General features: G+C 36.4%; 1 protein-coding gene across 7 annotated transcripts in view; it reads left to right on the top strand.

The window, feature by feature from the left end:
- The first annotated feature begins 749 nt into the window (after positions 1–749).
- Positions 750–23,073, top strand: part of SCN3A (sodium voltage-gated channel alpha subunit 3) — a 106,817-nt gene continuing 84,493 nt past the window's right edge. For 5 of the 7 annotated variants that reach the window (XM_081050886.1, XM_081050890.1, XM_081050889.1 and 2 more), the window contains exons 1-2: positions 750–963; positions 17,884–18,078. The gene's annotated coding sequence lies outside the window, so the exon portion shown is untranslated. The remainder of the gene's footprint in view (positions 964–17,883; positions 18,079–23,073) is intronic. The other 2 variants (XM_081050887.1, XM_081050885.1) reach the window with 1 other exon arrangement.

The raw sequence follows: 23,073 nt of genomic DNA, 5'->3' as shown, positions 1-23,073 counted from the left end.
AGTAAATAATGCTCCTTGAGCACATGGCTTCAAAATGTGATATCGGCTCTATTTGTCTCTCTTCATTATACAGCTCCTTGATAACAGGTACTGTGTGTTTTTATCTTTATCTTTTCAAAGCTAATATAGTGCCTGACATATTTGAAAGTGCTCCATTAATATGAATGTATGTAATTAATAATAATTCAATCACATAGTTGTTTTCCATATTCAGATATCATTTCTTGAAAATGTTTTACCAAAAAGCAACACAAAAAACATTATCAGTGAGTGTGTTCTTTAAGGAGTCAGAATATTGACTTGGAATAGAATTCATTCCATGACAAGAGAAAGTTTTCAGGAGACCAGAGCAGGCCTCAAGAGTAATATTGCAAAACTGCATGTAACATATAAGGTAATTTAAAAACCTAATTTTCAAACATAAATCTGGTGTGTGTGTGCATGTGTGTGTGTGTATGTGTGTTTGTAGAAGTTTACAGGTGAATAAACTGTTTAAATGTATAAAGTTTAGAAAAAATATTAGTGAGGTGTAAATAATTGAACATGTAAAAGAGTCTCTTTGTACGCGCTCATCTGCAGTCGACAGGTTATGTTCTACTTTATGACAGAGAATAATGGGGATGTTTTCCCTTTTGTTCAATTTTGTGTGTCTGCCAATAGATGGCGGTACCACGTTGGGTTGTCAGCTTTTTTTTTTTTTTTCCTCTCAAAGCTGTTTTCTGATATATGTTGGGTACCATAGAGTGAATCTCAGAACAGGAAGCGGAGGCATAGCCGAGAGGATTCTGGAAAGATCTCTTTGTTTTCTTGTCCATAGAGAAAGCAAAGGAAAAACATTATTATTCATCTGTAAAACTCTGTGGCCAAAAATGTGAACAACTGCAAAGGAAGGCACGTTACACTCTAACCATCTTGGATGCTGGGCTTTGTTATGCTGTGATCCCTAAAGCTCTGTTTTATCAGGTAAGCTAGCACAACATTTAATTATTTGCACCATAGAATCTAGTTTTAATTTTTTAAAAATCATCTTCATGTTGCTATTTTTCACGTACTGTTGTTTTAATGTAAATTGCAGGAACCAAAGGCATCATTTGATGTGTAAACTGCTTACTATTCCTTTTCTCTCAATAGAAATAGAGCCTGTCTTGAAATGGTGACTTATGGTACAGACTAGGCATTACTGATCTTGTGTTTTAGAATCATGCAGATGTTTATGATTCATAGTATTTAGAGGAAATATGAAAGCTAGCAAAGTTAACCTAATGGATTTGGTGGCTGTACATCTCTATGTAAATGTTCAGTGTGTCCAGCATTTTTTAAGCATAGATACATAGTGAAATTGGAACTATCATCCTTGTGCTTTAGTCTTTTATTTAATGGCTTTGGCAAGGCCTTGATTATAGGGAATGATAGCAATATAGAGGTGTTTGCTTGTTTGAAACACATTATTTTTTCCTAATTTATTCTCACTGAGGGAAGAAGATCACCAGTACTAGCCATTAAAAAGAGATTTAGCTTTCTAATAATAACATGATCCCTATATGTTCCCTAATGAGTTATTTCTTTTATATTTTAATATGTTCATTTCTATAGTAAATATTTACCGTTTAATATTGACTTAAAGGATATTATACCTTCTTTATGAATTGTCTCATAAGCTTGATACATTTCTGTTTATTTTTTCTGTGATTTAGTAATGCTGAACTAGATTTTTAATAACTGGTTGTTATTATTACTAAGGATTTAATAACTGGTTGTCATTATTATTACTATTATTATTAATTACAAGAGAGAGCCACTTGAGCCAAAAATCAATTATTTACTTTATCTGTAATCTATATTTCCTATAGTTTTCTTTTAAATATTTTGTAGCATAATCACAAATGTTTCATTCAATTAGCTATAACATGTTTAGAATAAAACTGTTGGCAGAAAAAAGAAAGAATGGTTTTAAATATCATAGAGGTATTTTTTTAAAAAAATACAACAGGTGGTGTAATGTAGCATATGAGAACAAAAATAAAGGCATAAGTGATTGTAGGGATTTGCATGAAAAAATTTCATCACCACCTCAAGTAGCATGTGCCTTATGCGAAATAAAGACCTCTGATTTCAACCTGGGTTTCTAGTCAGCACTGGTCATAAGGGCCTAAAAATAAAACTTGAGGCCTTTGCTTTAAAAGCAATTGTAATTTTTAATGATATGGTAAGAATACTGATTTCTCACTTAATATTTTACATTGAGTAGCAATAATACTCTTCCTAAAAACATTCCAAACAGTGGACGTCTCAGAGAAAAGCCCTGGGTCTTATATATTTTAGAAGAACTCCTACCATAGGATATAAAGAAAATTGTTTCTTTGAAAAGGGTTCCCAGAAATGGATGTTAATTGACTTGTGTATATTGTACACATCGTGCTTCTCTACAGGTGACCGAATGTGAGTAACTTTGTTCTGTGTAAACACAAGAGCTGGCTTTGATTGAACTGTTGTACATTTATGAATGGATGCTTACATTTTGGCTCTGAATGTTAGCAATTTTTTTTTTTTGGCTATAGTTGCAATCATCTCTTAGTTATTTGTCTATATATGCAGTCACACTATGAAGGACAAGTGTACACAAAGTTATTCACAAAATTTGCTCTTTGAAAATTTTTAGAAATCAAACCTGTTTCAGTTAAGTGTTATATCAAATAAGTTTGGATATCTTATTCTTTAGAACAACCTAATAGTGACTTCATTCATAAGGTCAAGAATAATCCTGTAATTTATTGGTGTAGTAGAGATAGAAAGGCTGAGCACTGAGCTGGAAGTCTTAGTTTCTGGTACAAGTTCAACCACTAATGAGCTTTATCACCTCAGAAAAGACACCAACTATCATTGAAGTGCCCTTTCTTTGCCTGTAAAAGATGGGAATTCAAATCAAAGACATATAAGGACACTTTTCATTTTTAAAATTCCGTGACTTATTTGTCTTTTCACCAATTGATTTCTCAGTGTATTTGTAATTTGGAAAATATCTGACTCTTACAGAGTTGTGCATCACAATTAATGGTACACTAAACATGGGGATAGAAAAATAGAGGGATAGAGATGTTTTAAAGGTCCTTGGCCAGTTCCTTTTATGGTGCTAACAACTAGGAAGCGATATGGAAAAGTGGTTAAGAGCAAGGGCTGGCAGATTGAACCCTAGCTCCACTATTACTTGACAAAGTATTAAAACTTTCTGAGCTTTTATTACATCATTGATAAAACAGAAAGGACAATGTCTGTTTTGCAGGATTGTATAAATAAAATAATGTCTGCTCAGTGCTTGTTATACATCCTGAAATAGAATTAAGTAAGTAAACCCCGCCGCCATCCAACCCCCACCAAATGGAACAGGTATTATTGTTATTATTGGTGATGATGATATAATATCTTCCACCACAACAGGAAGGTTAGAATGAAACTGACAAGGAATTCTGCAGTTGAAAAGTGAATAATTCTTATCTTGGAAGAGTGCCCTTGCTGAAACAACAATAACAACAAAAGGTGTTCCCTGTAATAATACCAACTGGTGCTAACATCCCAGACATTTCCTGGAGAATTTATAGAACTCTCATACCTTCTAGAAGACTGTTGCCAATGATATATTATCATGGACTCCACTTCAAAGACTTTTTTTTTTCTTTTTAACAAAATAGGGCAAGGGAATTTACTTCACTTATGCCTTAATAATAAATGCGTATTAGGAAAAAGTCTTCTGTGAAAATTCACAAAGAGAATCTAGTTTGTTTTTTTTTTTTAAGTCAAAAACCACATTTAAATGCCAAATAATTTATACTGTCATCATCAAATTACAGAGCCTAAATTCCAGAAATGACTGTATGTGTTGGGTATGTGATCAACTCATAAATTCTCTACAGCTTATGTCCTATTCATGGTACAATAAAAACTTGTGGTATCCAGTTGAGTAGGTAGTTGTATAAATTTTAAAGTATTCTTCTGTGACAAATGATATGTCTGGATGTAGAAGGTGGAAAGACTGATTGTGCCTGATGAAATTGTTGACATACTGCAAAACCCCTGATTCCCTCCATAGGTTTTTCTTTATGAGCAGCTTTGTGCGCTTGACAGCTGTGTGCTACTGGGATCTTCGGGAGTTAAAATTTGGGATAGTCTTACAGCACCCCAAGCCTCCTAATTTTTCCCTTCAACCACCCTGGGCCTCTTTAAACTGATTCAAGTAACTGTGCTATCATTTTCATCTTCATGGCGGCCAAGATGACTTAATGGGCTCATGATTAGACAGATCTGAGATGGCCAAGAGTTTGGGAGGCTGGTTTCTCAATTAGACAACGCTGTGCATGGAGTTTGTTGCTAGTTAATTCTCCAGGCACTAGGTCACTCTCAGCTCTGGTGATTCCTTATTTAGAGTTGAAGTTAACTGAAAGCACCCATAAGTATAAGTATATAAAGACAAATGCTTTTTTTTCCACTGAAGAATGAACATGTGACTAGATAGTGATCTTTTTTTTGCATGGGTAGCTGTGCAAATTACCTTTTTCTCATTATCATTCATGTATAGAAACATTGTGAACTAACCGAACATTGGGAATTAATGTTTCATTTGTCGTCTAAAAATATTATTCACTCCATCTTAACATTGACGGTTGTTTCACCAGTTTTTCCAAACTATGAGGATGAATTATCACCTACTTTTGAAATATAATTTAAGATATGAACAGTATACTTCTGTAATTTTAGGATCTAGTTTTAAATTTCAAATAATTTTAACTATAAATTATTTTTGCTTCCACTTGAATTTCACCCAACAAACAATTTTAATGGCAATTCAATATAGAATCTGGTATCTAAAATACTACTTCTTGAGGTAGAGTGTTCTTTGAGGTAGTTATAAAATTTGGGAAGGATAAAAGCCAATTGTATTGTTGCTTTGGCTTATACGTTACAGGTTTATCTTAGATCGGGAAGCTACTTTTTCAGTTCAGCTTTACCTGATGATATTTTTCACTCTGGGATGAAGTGAACATATTCTTTGGATAAATTTTAATGGGCTATATCAAGTGCAGATATATATTTCAGAGTAGAATAGTGTTAATTTTAGTTTATTTGGTAAAACAGTAATAAAATCTTGCTCTCTTGCTAAGCAAAGACATACTTTGTCCTCTGAACTGCCTGACAGGCACCTGCTGTTTGGGTATCTGAGATTTGAATCTACATACAGATATATAATTTGTCACAAGATAAGAATTCTTTAAAATTTATATAACTGCCTACTCAACTGGATCCTACAAGTTTTAATGTGTCAAGTATTTATGTATTAACTTTTTAAATAGTCTACCTCTTTTGTCTAGTAATAAAAGACCTTATGGAAAGTATTTTAAAGAAGTGCCTGCCCACGATATATGAATAGAGTATAATTACAAGTAACTTCTAAGCAGGTTTATAATATTAAATATATGTATCGTGCCCAAATATAGTGCATATAAACATATGCTGGTGGTGGTTGTATAAGGGAAATCTCAAGGATTGTTTTCGTTCAGAGAAAACTTTTAAAAGTTTGGAGTTATTTCTGTAACAATTGAATTAGGTTTTCATCACTTTGGAGACTGCATATAGGGAGCCCTTCATGTGATTAAGCTCTGTGCCAGAGCAAAGTGAAAGAAATGATGATTGTTGAATAATTAAACACTGGTTTAATATTGTTTTATTCAATGGGTGAATTCAAAGATGGGAAGTCACTCTTTAAATAACTTTGGACGTTTTCTGCCAAGAAGCTCATTTTGGGGACTTTAATCTCTTAATATTCAGAATATACTTTATTCTTCCTTGGGTTGTACAGAACATTTTGTCATTTTCCTTTCCCAAAAGCTCACATTGGAATAATTCACTAAATCCCAGTGACAACGTCACTGCTAAGTGACACTGTGCTCCTGCAATAGAACCCAAACTATTCTTGCATACGGTTAATGGGACCCATCTTATGGGCTTAGGCCTATATTTGAGAACCTATCACCTGTTTGTTAGTTTCTTTGTCTCCTTGGTGTTTTTGCTTGTGACAGTTTTTTTCTTCTCATTATAAGTTATTTTTGTTCAACCTAAAAAAGTATTCTGGGCATTTTCTTTTCATGGAACTTGTATCAAGATTGGAAATGATCTTAAAAATAAATTCTCAAGAAAACAACCCCAAATTCCTCCATGGCAAAGCAGTTAAGAAAAATAAGTGAAGCTAATCAGGTTAGTACTAAGGAACTCAACAGCCCATACCCTTTCTAAAGAGGGGAAGCTCCTTCTTAGGGCTAGGAGAATGTTGAATCAAACGATTTCTCCAAAGAAGCTGAAAATACAGATTTTTATTAGAAATCTCCCTCTTGTTAAATGTCATCTCTTTCACATTATTTACAATACAGGATAGATCCAATAATACATAGCTGTAGGCAAGCTATGGCCAAGAGATTTTTTGCCAGGTTTTTTTCCTTTGCCAACCCAACCAGTGTTTTTACCAGTTAGGGAAAATAAACCTCATGGAGAGGAAATGGCTTGTCTGTATTTAGAGGCACAGCCAGACTGGCAATCGCAGTTTATTTTCTACTATTTCAGGGTCACCCAACTGCCCACCATTTGTCCATCTCTTTCATTTCAAATCCTTCAATATGCAATGCATTACCACCCACATTTCTGTTTTCCCCACTGATGTTTACCTCACTGAACTTGAGCATCATAGTTCTTTCCCGCCTCTTTTTTGTTGACTTTAATGCTTCCCTTGCTGTGTATATCTTGTTACTGATGCTAGTTAGTGCAGTATGCAGTATTCCCCCTTCTGCCCTGTTCTGAACCTATTGAAATTTGATTTTAAAGCTTAAAATTTAGACCAAGCATAGCTCTTTAGCTGTGAAATGGTGAAACTCTTATTAATAGGATATTTACATGTCCCTGAGTCCTATATGGTCTGAAAGTTCTATAACATCTTTAAGCATAGTAAATAATGATTACAAGTCAAGTAAATCTATTCTTATATTAGTTTTCAACAACTGTATTAGGCTTTATTATCAATATTTGTATATTTATACCAAAAATTTAAGTATTATTATATTAGCATTGGAAGAACAGACGAAAGTATAATTCACAATCTGATTACATTCTCTTTCATTGACATAAAAACTTGTTAGTGTTAGATAATACAAATCAAATACACATCTCGGGAATGAGAACTTCTTGGACAGTAAATGGAAAATCAGAAAGAGAAAGCAAAATAAGAAATAAAAAAAAACAGATTTTTGAACCCTCACTAATAAACATAACAGGAGAAAAAAAAACAGTTGCAAGGAAATAGGCATGCAAACATTCTGAAAGAAAACAGAAAAAGGCAACACACGATGAGCTTATTCAGAGTGGCCCACAGACCTGGCCACAGACCGCAATCACCTGGAAAGCTCAAAAAAGGGCACTGCTAGGCTCCACCTTACACCAATTGAATTAGATTTTCTGGGCCTGACCTGGGTATCAGTGTTTGTTTAAAAGCTCTGCACATACGGATGGTTCAAATATGCAGCCAGGTTTGGGAACCAATTGACTATAGAGGAAGGCAGAGAAAAATAAGAGAAGCTATCATGCAGGGACACTGGTCCCGCTCCCCGTACAAGAACGCAGGATATGGTGAGGTCAAAAATGGATACCAACTGAGCCATAGTTAGGGGAGTCATACCACTATATTCTCTCTGGAGGCTGGGTTGGAGACACAGGAAGCTGGAGCCGCAATCTGCCGTCCGCTTTTCTGCCAACCAACCAACCCCATGAGCATACCACGGAAGTTATATTAGCGGCTAATGGGTAACCAGTAACGACTGATAGCCACCCAGCCACAGTGGATGGCCAGCTGATTACAGCTGATGGCCATCTAATAACCGAGCCAGCACCTTTCCACTTGAGGCCGAGAGCCTGGAAACTGTCCTCTGGACTCTGTTTCCACAGAAGTTAATGAAAGTTTAACCAAAGAAGTAAAAATTAGTTGAGAAATGACTTTCAGAATAATTTCTAAATGCTAATGAGTGGGTAGGTGCTAAGTAAAGAGACTATGCAAATACTTAAGAAAATGACAAAAATAATACATCCGTATCCATTTCTCTCTTGGTTGAATAAGCTCGTATTTATTCTATATGTTTAAGCAGTTTTATATTTCAAGTTGTTAATTTCCTACCCTTGCCTATGAAAGTTGACCCAGCTGCTGGTTATGGTATATTTTGCAAACTAACAATATAAACATTTGTGCCCAATCAGAAATAAGCATCCATGAACTTCCGTTTGTACAACTAGAGATTGGCCCTTTTTTTATTCTGTACCTTATAAATTGTTCCTTTGAAAAGTGTCTTAAATAATCAAATAAGAGTCTATTGAAAGGTACTCTTTGAATATCCAGGTCATCCAGCTGGAAATAAAACACTGATTTCTAATTCTTGAAATTACAGTTGTGGCACATTTAGAGGAAAGGCAACAACTGTTTTAAAGCCAAAATGAATTTACAATGCATTTTAAGAAAGTGGTATTTCTGAAAAAGAAATGAATTAATCTAATAGCTAAGTGGAATTAATAATGAATTGCATTTTTTAAAAGGAATTCCATTACTAAGGCGAGTCAGCTTTTTCATCTCTTTATGGAGACATTTGCTGCGTTAACACCTCAGTTGTTTTTCCATGTTGGTTTCCCACAGTCCTTTTCCAACTAGGGATGATACTGTGGCAGCCTCTAATAAAATAACCCTCTATGTCCTTCAGAGAAGATTATATTGTAAAGTCTTTTCTTTATAGAAACATCCTTTAATATTACTACTGTCTCAACTAGTATGCTTTCTTCATGACCTCTACCATTCAACCTGGTCAGTAAAATTATCACCATGTAGGAAAGATCTGTTAAATCTCAGGATGAGAATACGATATTTGGAAGCAGGAGGCTGGTGTATGTATAGCAAACAGAAGGAATACAATATTATGTTTGAGACTAGATTTATGATGGATGTCTGTGAAACAGTGCCTGGGTCCTCACACTGGGGATCATCATTTGCTTTTAAAAATTACATCCTACCTTTGTACCCAAATTACTTAAATGGTCTGAAATGAAAATACGAATAACCAACCAGTAAAATATTAATAAGGATGTTTTTTAAACATTCTTTTGACAGAGAAGGAATGTTTTTTGAAAGAAGGGTCACCTTAAATTATTCAATCAGTATAGAGAGTAAAAAATTTATACTGATATAACCATTTTTCCCTCCACCAACATGGTGACAACTGTGTGAACTAACTGAGTCTTTGGGGGAAAGTATTCCAACTTGTTATTCAAAAGCATTTTGAAAAGTGAAAGGGTAATGCTAAGGAATAAATAGCAAGTTGTCAGAGCACATCCAAATCATGATGCAGATTTCTTTGCAAATTAACACAAAAGAGTTAAGATACACCACCAAAACCACTATAACAAGCTCTCTCTTATACAATTGTTAGTCATGGTTTTTACTTGGTGTCTTAAAATCATCCTAAGTCATTGTAAGACACATTTCTTTTAAATATCCATTAAATGCACCACAGTGGTGCCAGGTGTCAGACAACAGTCTATGAGACCAAATTAATCACAAAATAATACATGTTTTTTTTCAACAATCCATGTCCCTCAGGAAAGCTAAATTTGAGGAATTTCATGCATGACAAAATATTGTTTATTTATTCTCTTAATTTCTTCCTGAATAAAAAATGTGAAAACTGAATATTTAAGACAAGAAAGGGAACTTGACATGGGAACTCTTTGCACTTTCCAATTTATGTTTTTTGTAAACAGAACTGCTCTAAAAAGTCTATTAATTTTTTTAAAAGGTGAGGCACTTTAAAGAATAAGTGGATCCAATGCCCAATTTTGCACTGGCTGTTTTATCAGAATCCTAAATTATCCATGTCCTTGAGGAGACAGTCTAAGTGGCACTCCTGGTACATTATTGGAATACCACAAATTCCAGTTCTGTCCTTCCTAGCATCTTCTCCCTTTAGAAGTTTTTATGTTTCTCCACCATGACTGCTGTCCTCTCTAGCTAGGGTCTTACTTGCTAGATCCTCTATCTTGGGAAGGGCCAAGACAGATAGGCTATGTTGGTCTTGGCTTTCATTAGTAGTTTGGTTGCTGCAATCCCTGTCTGGAAAAAAGATTTGCATCTTGTATTTTTTCTTAAATGCAGCATTCTGACTCTCTTTTAGCCTCAAAAGAATTGAGTACTGAATAGCATCCCTCCTGCCTTTACATGCAGAGACCTTCCACTTTGTATTTCTGATGCTGTAACTGGCATGGCTGACACTTAAATCAGGGCAACGCACACAGGTCCTTGCTCTATTTTGGTGCGAATGATGTACTCAAAGGCTGAAGGAAAGACAGACTCTCTAGGTACTGAATTCATATCCTAGAAAAGACGTTTTCATCTTTGCTTCAAAAGGCCTTATGTGGGGGAGATGTAACCAAGTGATTTGTCATATTTCACTGAACACTACACTTCAAGTTTTGTCATTTTAAAACTCTTATTTGGATAGAATTTTCAGATGAAAGGATTTTTGATATTACCATTTCTTGAAGAAATCATGTATACAGAATTGAAATTCTAGAGTTAGGAATCAGGAAATAGTTCTTTTCAGCAATCAACCTTCTAGCTATGCTCCACTCAAGGCATTCATAGTACTGACTCATCAAAAAACATAATTTAAATTTGAGCAAGCACCTACTTCACTAAAGTAATATGAATGTGAAGATAGCCTCTACTTCAGTGACATGATTAGTCCAGTACTCAAAGATCCTGCTGTCCAGAGCATAAGGCTATTTATCGCTGGGCCCTCAGTTCACTCTCTCTCAGGAAAGATACATGTTGGAGTCTACCTAGTACAAAGTCCCAGAGTCTGGGCACTGGACAAGAGAGTTGTAGAGATAAAAGAGGCACTACAAATGAACTAGTCAATTTCCCTTCTCTCCCTCTCTTTTACAGATGTAGACATTGACCACCTAAGGTGTTGAGTGTTCTATATGTCACAGCATGTGATGGCAAAGAAGTGCAAGTTCCATTCCCTTCCTTCCGTTTTCTTCCCTTTCTTTCTTCATCTTTTTATTTAATGTTGTATCTAAAAAGATGGTATAGGGCATGCTTTTCCATTATGTTACACTGTCTTCTGCAGCACCACTCAGGGTGATCCGACTCCACAGTGCTATCTATAACCATCTATTTGTAGGGTGTGCTTGGCAGGGAAGGCCCCTCCAGTTGCTGGGTTCTAGCTGGTAAAGAATCACATGACAGCTGAACTTCCGCCCCACCTGAATCCACCTGTGCTCCAGTGGACTTTATCACTAGCACCAATCTGAAGGCAGTGATTTTAGCCTCTCTGCTCCATGCTAGATAAAACTCAATCCTCTGTATTTTAAATCTCAAAGCAGTGCAGGAAACATGTGAAGTAAGCACCACCATCTTGAAGTAATGCAAATTGTACCTCAAGATCCCAGTTCTAAAGTTTCCTCCGGTTGTCAAGTGAAAAAGGCAATCGACGCAATACTCGGTTGTGAAAACAGTGCACTGTCATTTTGATTACAGTCAGCAAACAGTCTGTGGTTGCCTAGAAAGAAACTGCCTAAAGCTCACGGCACCATCAAGCAGTAGGAGAAACATGGCTGAGGGCAACTCAGAGGACTATTATGGTTGAAGCAAACTGATGTTATGGTAGGAATACGGTTCAAGGACTGATCATTGGTCTGAGAATGCTGTTTGCTTTCTATTTGCCATGATACCAATTTATGTCAAAATAGAAAGGTTCCTACAATTCTATTGTATTCAGATTTAAATGTAGTTTCTGCTCCACAAATATGTGTGCACATGCACACACACACACACACACACACACACGTTTGCTTATGGGTCTTTTTCACTACAGTATTTCTTGGTCCAAAATCCTAAGACTTAAGGACAAAAACAACATTCTTACAGTAAAATTGAAAAATTATTGATCCAGAGAGAGCTACCTTTCCTTTTAGAGCATCTCAGAATAGAGGATTGCCCCCCTTCTTAGTTCATGCATTTGTTTTTGGGTTTGATCACTTGAAGGAGGGAAAGTAGTAGGGAAAGATACACACTACCAGCACTCTTCAATAGAAACATAATGAGACTAACATAGGTACTTGAAATTTTCTAGATGCTAACACCAAAAAACAAAACACACAAAAGAAACAAGTGACATTAATGTTATTAATGCTATATTTTATTTAAGCCAATATGTCCAAAATATTATAATTTCAAAATTTGGATTAGCAACATTTCCAGTGCTCAATGACTACATGTGGCTAGCGGTTACCACATTGGACAGGGCATCTGCAGAACTTGTTTTACATAATAGTATTCAGCAGATATCTGATGATGTTCTGCTTACTGCAAGGCCTATGTTCTACCCAGGAGATACAGAACATGAATAATAATAAACATTATAAATAAGCAAATTATATACTACATCCCATGTTTCCCCCAAAATAAGACCTAACCGGAAAATAAGTCCTAGCATGATTTTTCAGGATGACATCCCCTGAATATAAGCTCTAATGTGTCTTTTGGAGTAAACCTTAATATAAGGCCCGGTTTTATTTTCGGGGAAACACGGTAATAAGGCGATAAGTGCTCTGGAAATAATAAGAGTGGGGTAAGAAGCTGGAGGGGAAGTGCAGTAGGTCTCTTTGAGAAGGTAAACTTTTGACAAAGACTTGAAGATGAGGGAGTTAGGCATTCAGCTATCTAGAGGAAGAACATTCATGAGACAGGGAACAGCATATGTGTGCTTGGCATTTGCAGAGGATGTGTGCAGAAGCCAATCTGGCTAGAGAGGAGTGAGGGAGGCAGAGAGCAGGAAGAGATGAGTTCGGCTAGGTAGCTGGAAGATCATATCATAAGGCCTTACAGGCAATTGCAAGGAGTTTGGTCTTTTCTCTGAGTAGCTTCTGGAGGCTTCTGAGCAGAGGAATAACATGATTTGATATCGATTTTCCCCAAATCACTGTGACAGCTGAGTGAAAACAGACTATAGGGGAGTCAGGCTGGAAGTAGGGAGACAGTTAAGAAGCTATTGCAGGCTTCTGTGAAATACTGCCATAAATCATTTCAAGGTTCCAGGTTCAGAGGAATTATACTGCAGGTCACTAAATGAATGAACAAATGATTCACAAGAAGCTATGATTGTAATCTTTGAGAAATCATAAAATGAGAGCAATGTGATTGGCACACGTTTCTAACTTCAAAAAACATTCAATTCTGGATTCTGTTAGATAGTTATTACCAAAGTGTGACTCATGGGTCAGCAGAATCATCTGTGGGTATGTTAGAAATGCAAAATTTGGGCCGGCCCGGTGGGTCAGGCAGTTAGAGCGCCGTGCTCCTAACGCCTATGTTGCCGGGTTCAATTCCTACCCTCTACTGCTAAGATTGTGAACAACTGCTCTCCCTGGAGCTGGGCTGTTGTGAGCTGCTGTGAGCGGCTGACCAATGACTGGCGACCAATTGCCTCAGCCGCAGGGCAGCACAAGGCTCCCAATACCAGCGTGGGCCAGGGAGCTGTGTCCTACACAACTAGACTGAGAAACAACAGTTTGAACCGGAGTTGGGGGGGAGAGGGGAGGTGGAAAAAGGTGGGGGGAAGAAATGAAAAATTTGGGCCTCACACATATCCACAGAATCAGCAACTCTGGGATGGGGCCTGGCAAGCTGTGTTTTAACAAAAAGTCCTCCAGGTGATTCTGATGCTAAATATTAAGGTCCACTGGTATAAACTTAAATGGTGAAACTAGGTGGCCTAAAAGATCCATTTCAATTTTAGGATACTGAGCTTCCAAGTTTAAATTTTATCATTTATTTTTCATCGCAAAATTAAGTATAGTCCTTGAGGAAAATGGTATTTATATGAATCATAGACTCATATAGAGAGATTTGAGAACAAATAAATCTTTTAAATCACATATTTAGAGAAACTTGACGTTTATGTATTATAACCTACCTCTTTATAAAAAGTGATGTAAATGGTATATATATTTTTTTAATCAATGCACAATAGAAAGTTGAAGAAAAGGAATATGTAGACAATAAACTTTGTAAAGTCTGTTGATTATGAAATTACTCTTTTAGAATGTACATTTACTTCTGAGCCCTCTTAGGTTTAACATTTTTAGAGTAAAAGCAGGAATGAATTTCATGTAACGCAAAGAAAGAAACCTCAGATTTTAAGTCAATATGACCTCCATGAAGCCTTCTGATGGTCAAATTTGATCCAGGAAAATGTCTGGAACATGCAGAGGAGTGGATGTATAGTTTTCTTCATGGACACAAACTTTTAGTTTTTCACTGCACAGTATCTTGGTGATATAGCCATTTGAAGTTATCTCCTTGATAAGGGCTCAAATCTTACATCCAAACGAGCAGCTGTTAGGCTAGGACTATTTGAGACATTAAAGGTCCACCCAGTGTTCCCACCCAGATGGAAGGCTGCCCCTTCCCCTTGGAGAAACGCTGCCAGGTAGTTAGTTGCTGGCAAAGTAAGGTTGTTCCTCAGTTAGCAGCTTTGGATCTGCTTCAGCTCTTGCACAGAGCTGGGTCCCCAGAGTTTTACTCCTAATGCATGACAGCAATGGTTTTGATCTGGAAAGTTCTGAAGCAGGTATAGCACGTTGTCAACATAAAAGAAGATGAAGTCGATTGAAAGGAAAGAACATAGCATAAATGGCCAAAAATAGTTAAAGAATAAGCTAAGGGGATGGAATGATGGTTAAAACAATGGAGCTGGAGTAAGATAAAAATTAAAAAAATAAAAATAAAAACAGACAAAAAACAACACTGGGGACTAGAACATTTTCAAGGATAACTAAATTGTCAGGATAAATTAAAATAACACAAAAGTGAATATAAACAAACTCACTTTAAAATTCAATTGTTTAAAATTCAATTAGTATACAGTTAATAACATCAATAGTAAAAATAAAAATGGGTTAAGAAAAATAAAATCGAAGCAATTTTATCCAAGGTTCCTCAGCTAGTAATATCTACCCTTTTCAGGGTAAAGCCTCTGTCATGCTCTTTGAGCTACCACTTCCTCATTTGTGGCAAGAACTTCCCCTTAATTTCCAAAACTCTAAAATTCTATTAAGGTAAAATTTCAAAGGCAGCGCATCCATTTTGGGAGGATCTCCAGTTGCAACATTGTGTTAGATAATCAGAAAGTAAAGTTTCTCAATCATCTTCTGTCTTCACCTTCTAAAGGGGATTCATTGAATTTAACTAATTTTAGCGAACAGAAGACTTATTTGATTAAATCCTGTATGGGTTTTTTTGCGTGTGAAATTAAATTTAAGACATCTGTCAAGCAATGTTACCTCACGTCTCTTAAGCAAACCTATCTCTAAAGCAAAATTTGTTTCCTCAGCTTAGTTCGTGGAGAAAGTTTGTCTTTTTATATATAGTCTTTAAAAATTGTTTTGTTTCTTGCCTAAAATAAAATAAAATCCATGGGATATGGAAAAATCCACTTTTTCTTACTTACTGAGTACAGTGAGAGCTAAATTCCACCCTTGACTGTACAAAGCACCCATCTCATAATCCTAATAACCTCTATTCTTTTCCTTCTTTTCATTCCTCTCAAAATGTAATTCATGTACCACCTGCACCAAATTCATTTAGGGAGCTTGTTGAAAATGCATGTCCCTGGGACTTGCCCTAGACCAACTATTTTTTCAAAATATACAGAGATTGAACACAGAAATCTGTATCGTTAACAAGTAGCCTTATTGTTTCTTATGTTCGCTGAGGTTCAGAACTGCTTGACGGTCTTCATTGTCTCTTACCTCAAGTAGTGTAATTTTATATTGTGGTTAATCCATAGCCATGGCCTGCTTTTAAAGATGAGCAACACGGATAATATTAAGGCATGATGCAACTTGAAGTGTGAGGCCTAAATTGGAGCATGAGGACATATGTACAAATCACAGCTATTTCCCATGGATATTTGAGATTGGGAAAAACTCTTCACATTTGGAACCTAGACCATGAGGTATACTTTCTCTGATCCATGAATCAGTGATTTTCAAAAGGGGAGGGAGAAGAGAGGGATCACTAGCAGATCAGAACAATCTGGGATGCTTTCTTGAACTCCACTCCCTTAACTCTTTAGTCCCTCTTTGATATTCAACCCACTTTACATCATCCCCTTCCATGAATCCAGAGGAAAGACCTCAAGTACTTTGGAAATGTATCTAAATTGACATTTTGGTTATTTAACATTATAGTCACTATATATGTCAGGCTGAAGACCAAGTTATATGAAACCCAGTTAGTTATGTGCTATGAATAGAAGCAGCATTTATTAAGTTTGTGGCTGTAAAGAAGAGGGAACTCACATTTATTGAAGGGCTATAAATTTATTTAATTAATGCTTCAAGCTCTGATTCATGTGTCTGTTTGATGGGTATTATTAGTATTACTGTCATTTTATAGAAAATAATAGCTACAATACTACTTTATTCTTATCGCTTCTTCTAATATTAATAAAACCTCCATCTTTTATGGCAAACCTACTTTATACCATCTAGTATACAAATGGGTTTATGTGTGCGTGCATGAGTGTGTGTATGTGTGCATAATCTCATTTAATTCTAACAACTATGTTTTGCTAGATTATAATCCTGTTAACAGATGGGAAGCTAAAAATTAAGTACGTGTTCACTGTCACACAGCTAGCAAATCACAGAGCCAGGTTTGTGTTACTACAAAGTGAAAGGTAAGGGAGGAAAGGTAGAGGCCAGATCATAAAGGCACTTGCACATTTTGCTCAAGTGATAATACATTACTGACAGCCGATGACAGATTTTTAATAAGGCTAGGATACATATTTTGGGAAGATCACTCTGATGACAAATTTGGGAAAAGATTGATGGTTTAGGAGTGAGTTCTCATCTGGAGACAAAGATTTTAATATACCATGTACAAAACTAAAAAGTGAGATTTAATGGTGGTCTTTTTTTGTTGTAATAAATTATAAAAGGGGATTTATTGGTAAGAATCCATAATCAATTTAGCTTTATGGGCATTGTATAAATTAAGTAAACATTGTTTTAAACATCAATAGCTGATTTTAAAATTGCATATGTTGTCCCTAGAAATAATTGTTAGCTGAACTGGGCTAAGCCATCACTGACGGTTATACCTGACAGGAAAATGACATCAGATTGTTATATTTAGGTTAATAGTACGCCTTGGTTTAGCATGTTGGCTTTTCACCTCTGCTTGTCTAAAACATACTGTTAGAAGTCACTGAATAATATTTATTGGTATTATCTTAGTCATACCATCAATTGGGATTTTAGGTGAACAGGAAAAGGAGCTGAAAAGGAACTAGAATAATGACCCACAACACCAATGTGGACCACACGTTCCACTGGTCTGCCTCTTTGGTCTTTCTGGCATTTGAAGAAAAGAAAAAAAGGGAAGTAAAGAGGGTACAGAAGGGAAAAAAGTAGGAGGAGAAGAACAGGAAGATACTCTGGAGCTCCAGCATGTCTTCAGAAAGAATAAATGAATCAAGCTGCCAAAGAAGGAAGGAGAGCCCCACCTCCGCCGCAGGATCTGGGCAGTGGTTCCTGGCCCCATCCTTCCTTGAGCACACCAGGGCACACTGCCGACAGGGTCAAAATGCTTTGCATCAATCCTGCTTTGCATCAATCCTGCTTTCTCAACCTAGTGCTATAAGTAAACAAAGCGCAAAAACCCAGAGCCACACAGCACCCACTTCAGTCCAAAGGTCAAAGATGCTGGACTAACTTCACCTGTGTTCTCTTTCCACACAGATCATGGAGCAAGAAAGCTGACGCCAAGCCGCATCACAGTTCATCAGGGATGAGATATCTGTCAAGGATTTGTGGCAGAGTGGCTTACTGGAATAAAAATACAGAACCTCTTCTAGGGATAGTGTAAGAACAAATGAGATAATTCCCAGAAGTGGCCTGGAGCAGTTCCGGAAAAAGGTGCTGTGATTATCTAAGGTACCTAAACTACTAATGGGTACAAATTCATGTTTGTGGAAAGTAAACTAAAATCTCTATTAGCTAACAAGGACAGCTGAACCAGGACAAAAAGAAGGCAGGAATGTGATTTCCTCTCTCCTTGTTGGTTTGTTCCTCCAAAGGGGTAAACACCTAGAGACCTGGCAGAGATGACCTCAGTAAGTGGAATGATGCCAAAGGCTATTGATGTAAGAGAGACTAATCCAGCTTTATGTTTCTTTTAAGAAAGATATTCACCCTGTGTATTCAGTAAATAACCCAGGATTGTATTTACTCGAATTTTATTATGTTTACTTGCAATTGGATCCATAGATCACCTGTTTGCACGGGGTAAAAGATGTCAAATATGTGGTTAGTATTTGGTTGTAAGCTGGCTTCTGGACTGGCCAAGTTTTTGAACTAACCAAGGAGTATTTATTTGTTTGGGGTATCAACTGCTACTAACAAGAAAAGCTGTCTAGAATTGCCTTAGTTAAGAAAGGATGTTTATTGCACATAAGACGCAGTGCAGAGGTTGTTTGGGTGCAATAACTGAGTGATCCATCAAGAGCCCAGGGGTTTCTCTGTCTCTGTGATCTGCCACCCTCAGTCTGTCAGCTTGCCCTCAGAATGTCATCCCTTCTGGTTGTAAGTTGACTGAAGTAGTGCCATGTTATCATATCCTGATGCAATAAGATCCAGGGACAAGATTTCTATCTTCTCCTCGGTCTCTTAGGAGTGAAGAAACCTTTTACAGACACCTACTTGGTGGACTTCCCTCACCATTTGTTGGCCATAATTGACCACAAACTCTACTCTTTAACCAATGATTGGCAAGGGGCTTGGAGGAGGTATCTGGAGTGGGATGGATGTTGGGGATTAAACACACAATTTATTTCAATTTGTAAACATACAGGAGAAAAATTCAGGAGCTATTATAATAAAACCCATGATGCTGATTTATCTATTAGAATGTTGGCTTAATTGTTGTTACTAGTTAGCAGTTGTTTTTCTGAGTTTACATCTGTCTGATAAGAACAAAGTCACAGGGAACATCATCTTCTAAAAGCTAAATATTGTTTCCAAGATAAAAATTGCTCTGAAGATAGAGATGAGCTCGTGCTTTCATACTCAGCCATTTTTCTTCACAGCCATGGCATTGATTCAGGTAGAGAAAAGCAGACATAGATTCTCTTACTAAACAGAGAATTTCTTTCTGGGTTTAGCAAGCCAATAAATAATATTTATGTGTGGACAATCATGTATTTAGCTAATAAGAAAGGAACAATGGTACAGAAAGTGTACATTTCATTTGTTGTCGGCTCTGGCATAGTGGTATCTTTGCTCTAGTTATTTTCTCGATAGGTTTCTTCATACGGTATCAATAGTAATGCTGAATTCCTCAACACCATACTGACAGAAAGATGGTACATGGTACAACAGAAGCTAGCGTAGGTTTTTTATTTAACTTTAAATAACTCTGAATAGCTAAACACACATGTAAACACGTATCTATTAGATGTGGGTTTTATGTTCTTTATTAATTCATTCCTGTTTTTTTGTTTGTTTGTTTGTTTATCTTCTGCATTGCAACAAAGGTGAGGACTATATTACTTCATTTCTTAGATTGCACCACCCCATTCGTAACATGGGGCTGTATACATAGTAACCTTCCCATAAAGTAGCTGACTCACCCTAATTCTGTTTCAGAAAACATGAACTAAAAATTTCATTTTGCAAGCTTGGGGCCCACACTACTTCTCAAACTACCTGGGTTCAAATCCTGGCTCCTTGACTTACTGCTTTTGTAATTTGGACAAGTTATCCAATTTACCTGCACCTAGGTTTTTTAATCTGTAAAATGGGAATCATAATAGCACCGATCTCATAAGATTATAAGGGTGATTAAGTAAGTTAGTATGCATAACCTACATGAAAGAATGTCTGAGACACAGTAATCATTCAATAGTTTTGGCTATTATTATTTAATCCTCAGAGCCACCTGGTTAGATCAGTACACCAACTTGGTATTATTTCAAAACTGTTTTGAAATATGGAAAGTAGTATTTAATTCTACCTTGGAGAGTGTCCAATGGCTACCAAAATGTGCTGAGTGCTCTCTGAATGCCTTCAATAATATGTTATGCTATTGTACACATATGCTGCCTGAGAATATATGGTAAATACTAGACAATTACTAACACAAAATGAAAATTCCTTTTGAAAAAATGAATAACTTTCTTCAATAGAAGGGTAGTTAATTGGTCCATCTTGTCTTTTAGATTATGCCCTTCCTAAAACAGTCTCTTTTGTTGATACCAAGAAAATGCAACCTTTCCTCAGAAGTGGACCCAGTCTTTCCCTGACAACTCTCTCTTTCATCATCAAGAACTTGAAAATACTTTGTGGATTTTTTTTTTTTTCTGATCTGTCAAGTTGTATGACACAGAGCAACATTCCATCCTTGCAGATGGCAAATTTACAGCTTCTGGAATAATTTTGTTGTGGGAATAGATCAGAACACTAATCAATTTTGTCTGTACCATAATCAAGAGAGAGAAAGAGAGAGAGAATAAGAGACTATTGATACTAACAGCTTATAGACCAATGCAATTCGCCAAACTGTCTGCTATTCTGGAAAATTCGTCAAGATGAGAATTCATGGCCTATATGACTAATGGAAGAAAACAAACACAACTTGTGTCTTTGCCTCAGTAATGCCACAGCATATCTCAAATGTTTACCATTCCATTTTTCTCAGATTCTGATTCCTTGACAAATATGACTTCATATAGTTCAAAAGCTTATGTTTGCATCATAGTATACAGATATGGGGGCCTGGAAAGCTGAATTGAATTATACAAATCTATTTTACTGTTGTTGTTTATGGACAGCCTAGATCTTTAAAAATCAAAGCACACAATATTAAGATTCAAGATAAAAATGTCAACTATAATAAGAAAAGTCAGTCAAGAATAAAATGTGTGGAAAATGCTTTGCCTCAGAGCAACAATTTGTGTTTGTTAGTAGACATTTCAGTGAAGATTACTTAGCTTCTCTGTGCCTGTTCCTCATTTACTTTAAAGGCAGGGAGTTGGACTAACTGTCATATCCAACGTATGCTTTTAATTAGTGTTTGGGAAATTCCTCTTTTGGAATCCATATAACTATTCTGACTTCATTGTCTGTGTTCCCTCTCCTTAAACATTGGTTGTCACAGGAGTCCTGCCTCTTCATCTTTCCATTTTTTTTCCTAGACAATGTAATGCATATTCCTAACTTCAGTTTCAATGACTGACTTCTTAATCAATATTTTTCCAGCTCAGATAGCTTTTGTGAGTCTTGGACTCATATTTTATAATTACACACCCAGTTGTATCATAGGCATCTCAAACAAAATAAATCCCAAGCAGAATTTATTATTTTACCCTACAAACCTTCACTTCTGTGTTGGATTAATGACAACTTGTGGCTTACATCAGATCTTGAGAGTATAATGCTAAGCGAAATAAGTCAGACAAAAAAAGCCGAGCACCCTATGATTTCACTGATATGTGGTATATAAACCAAAAACAACAAAAGAACAAGACAAACAAATGAGAAACAAAAACTCATAGACACAGACAATAGTTTAGTGGTTACCAGAGGGTAAGGGGGTGGGGGGAGGGAGCTGCGGGTAAGGGGGATCAAATATATGGTGATGGAAGGAGAACTGACTCTGGGTGGTGAACACACAGTGGGATTTATAGATGATGTAATACAGAATTGTACACCTGAAATTATGTAATTTCATTAACAATTGTCACCCCAATAAATTTAAAAAAAAAAAGAAGAAATCTGGGAATGAGCTTAACCTCAAACCTCTTCCTTCTTCCCCCCCTCATATCAAGTCATCACAAAATTGCATTGATTTTCTGTCCCCTAATTGCCTTGAATACAGTCCTCTGGCCATAGTTTGTTTTCTCCCTGATTTATTGATGGCCTACTATCTTATTGATGGCACTGTGCTCACCCTCTAGGTGCATTTTCTTACTTAAATGTCACATTAACTCTTTGAAGTATGTGCTATCAGTATCTCCTGATAACGCAGGTAATGTGCAAATAGGGAACCCGAAGATTGTAAAGGATAAAAAAAACATGTCCAAGGTCGCATAGCATAGCTAAGGCTTGAATACAGTCTTCATTGCCAAGTCTATGCCCTTAAATAGTAGAACTTGGGTCAAAATCTCTTGCCCTTTTCCTTTGACTACTGGTATCCATCTGTTTCCTTCTGGAGCAGCTGTTCTCAAAGGGTGGTTTGCAGACAACTGGGGAATCCTGAATCCCTTTCAGGGAGGACTGTGAGGTCTAGATTCTTTCTTAACAATGCCAAGATGTCATTGCTTCTTTTCCCTGTTTTGGCATTTGCATGGATACTGCAAAAGTCATGGGTGCAAAACTGCTAATGGCTTAGCAGGAATCAAAGCAATGGCATCAAATTGTAGTAATCCTTGTTTTCTTCACCACACACTTAATGTGAGAAAAAAATACCAGCTCACTTAAGAAAATCTTTGATGAAGCAGTAAATATTGCAATTTTATTAACTCTTGAGCCTAAAGAACACATATTTTTAATATTCTATATGATGAAATGGGAAGAATACATAAAATATTTCTGCTGCATACTGAAGTACCATGGTTGTCTCACGAAAAAGCACTTGTGTGATTTTGTGAGTCAGGAGCTAAATAAGTCCCACCTTTTTTTTCATGAAACACCATTGAAAAAGGAACTGACAAACTATGGTTATTCAGACTCACGTATTTAGCAGATATTTTCTCAAAAAAGAACAAATGAAAAGCCTGTCACCTCAGGAAAAGCAAATAACGTCATTTGTTGACAGTGTTAAAAAGAGCTTTCAAGTGGAAACTAGAATTTTGGAAAACTTTCACCTGTCACGGCGAGCTGACAACCTCCCCAGTACATTAGGACTTTTCTCATCAGATCAATGATGATGTT

This window comes from Rhinolophus hipposideros (genome assembly GCF_964194185.1).
Source record: "Rhinolophus hipposideros genome assembly, chromosome: 6".
NCBI lineage: Eukaryota > Metazoa > Chordata > Mammalia > Chiroptera > Rhinolophidae > Rhinolophus > Rhinolophus hipposideros.
The sequence above is the reverse complement of the archived record's forward strand: the minus strand, read 5'-3'. Positions and strand labels throughout refer to the sequence as shown.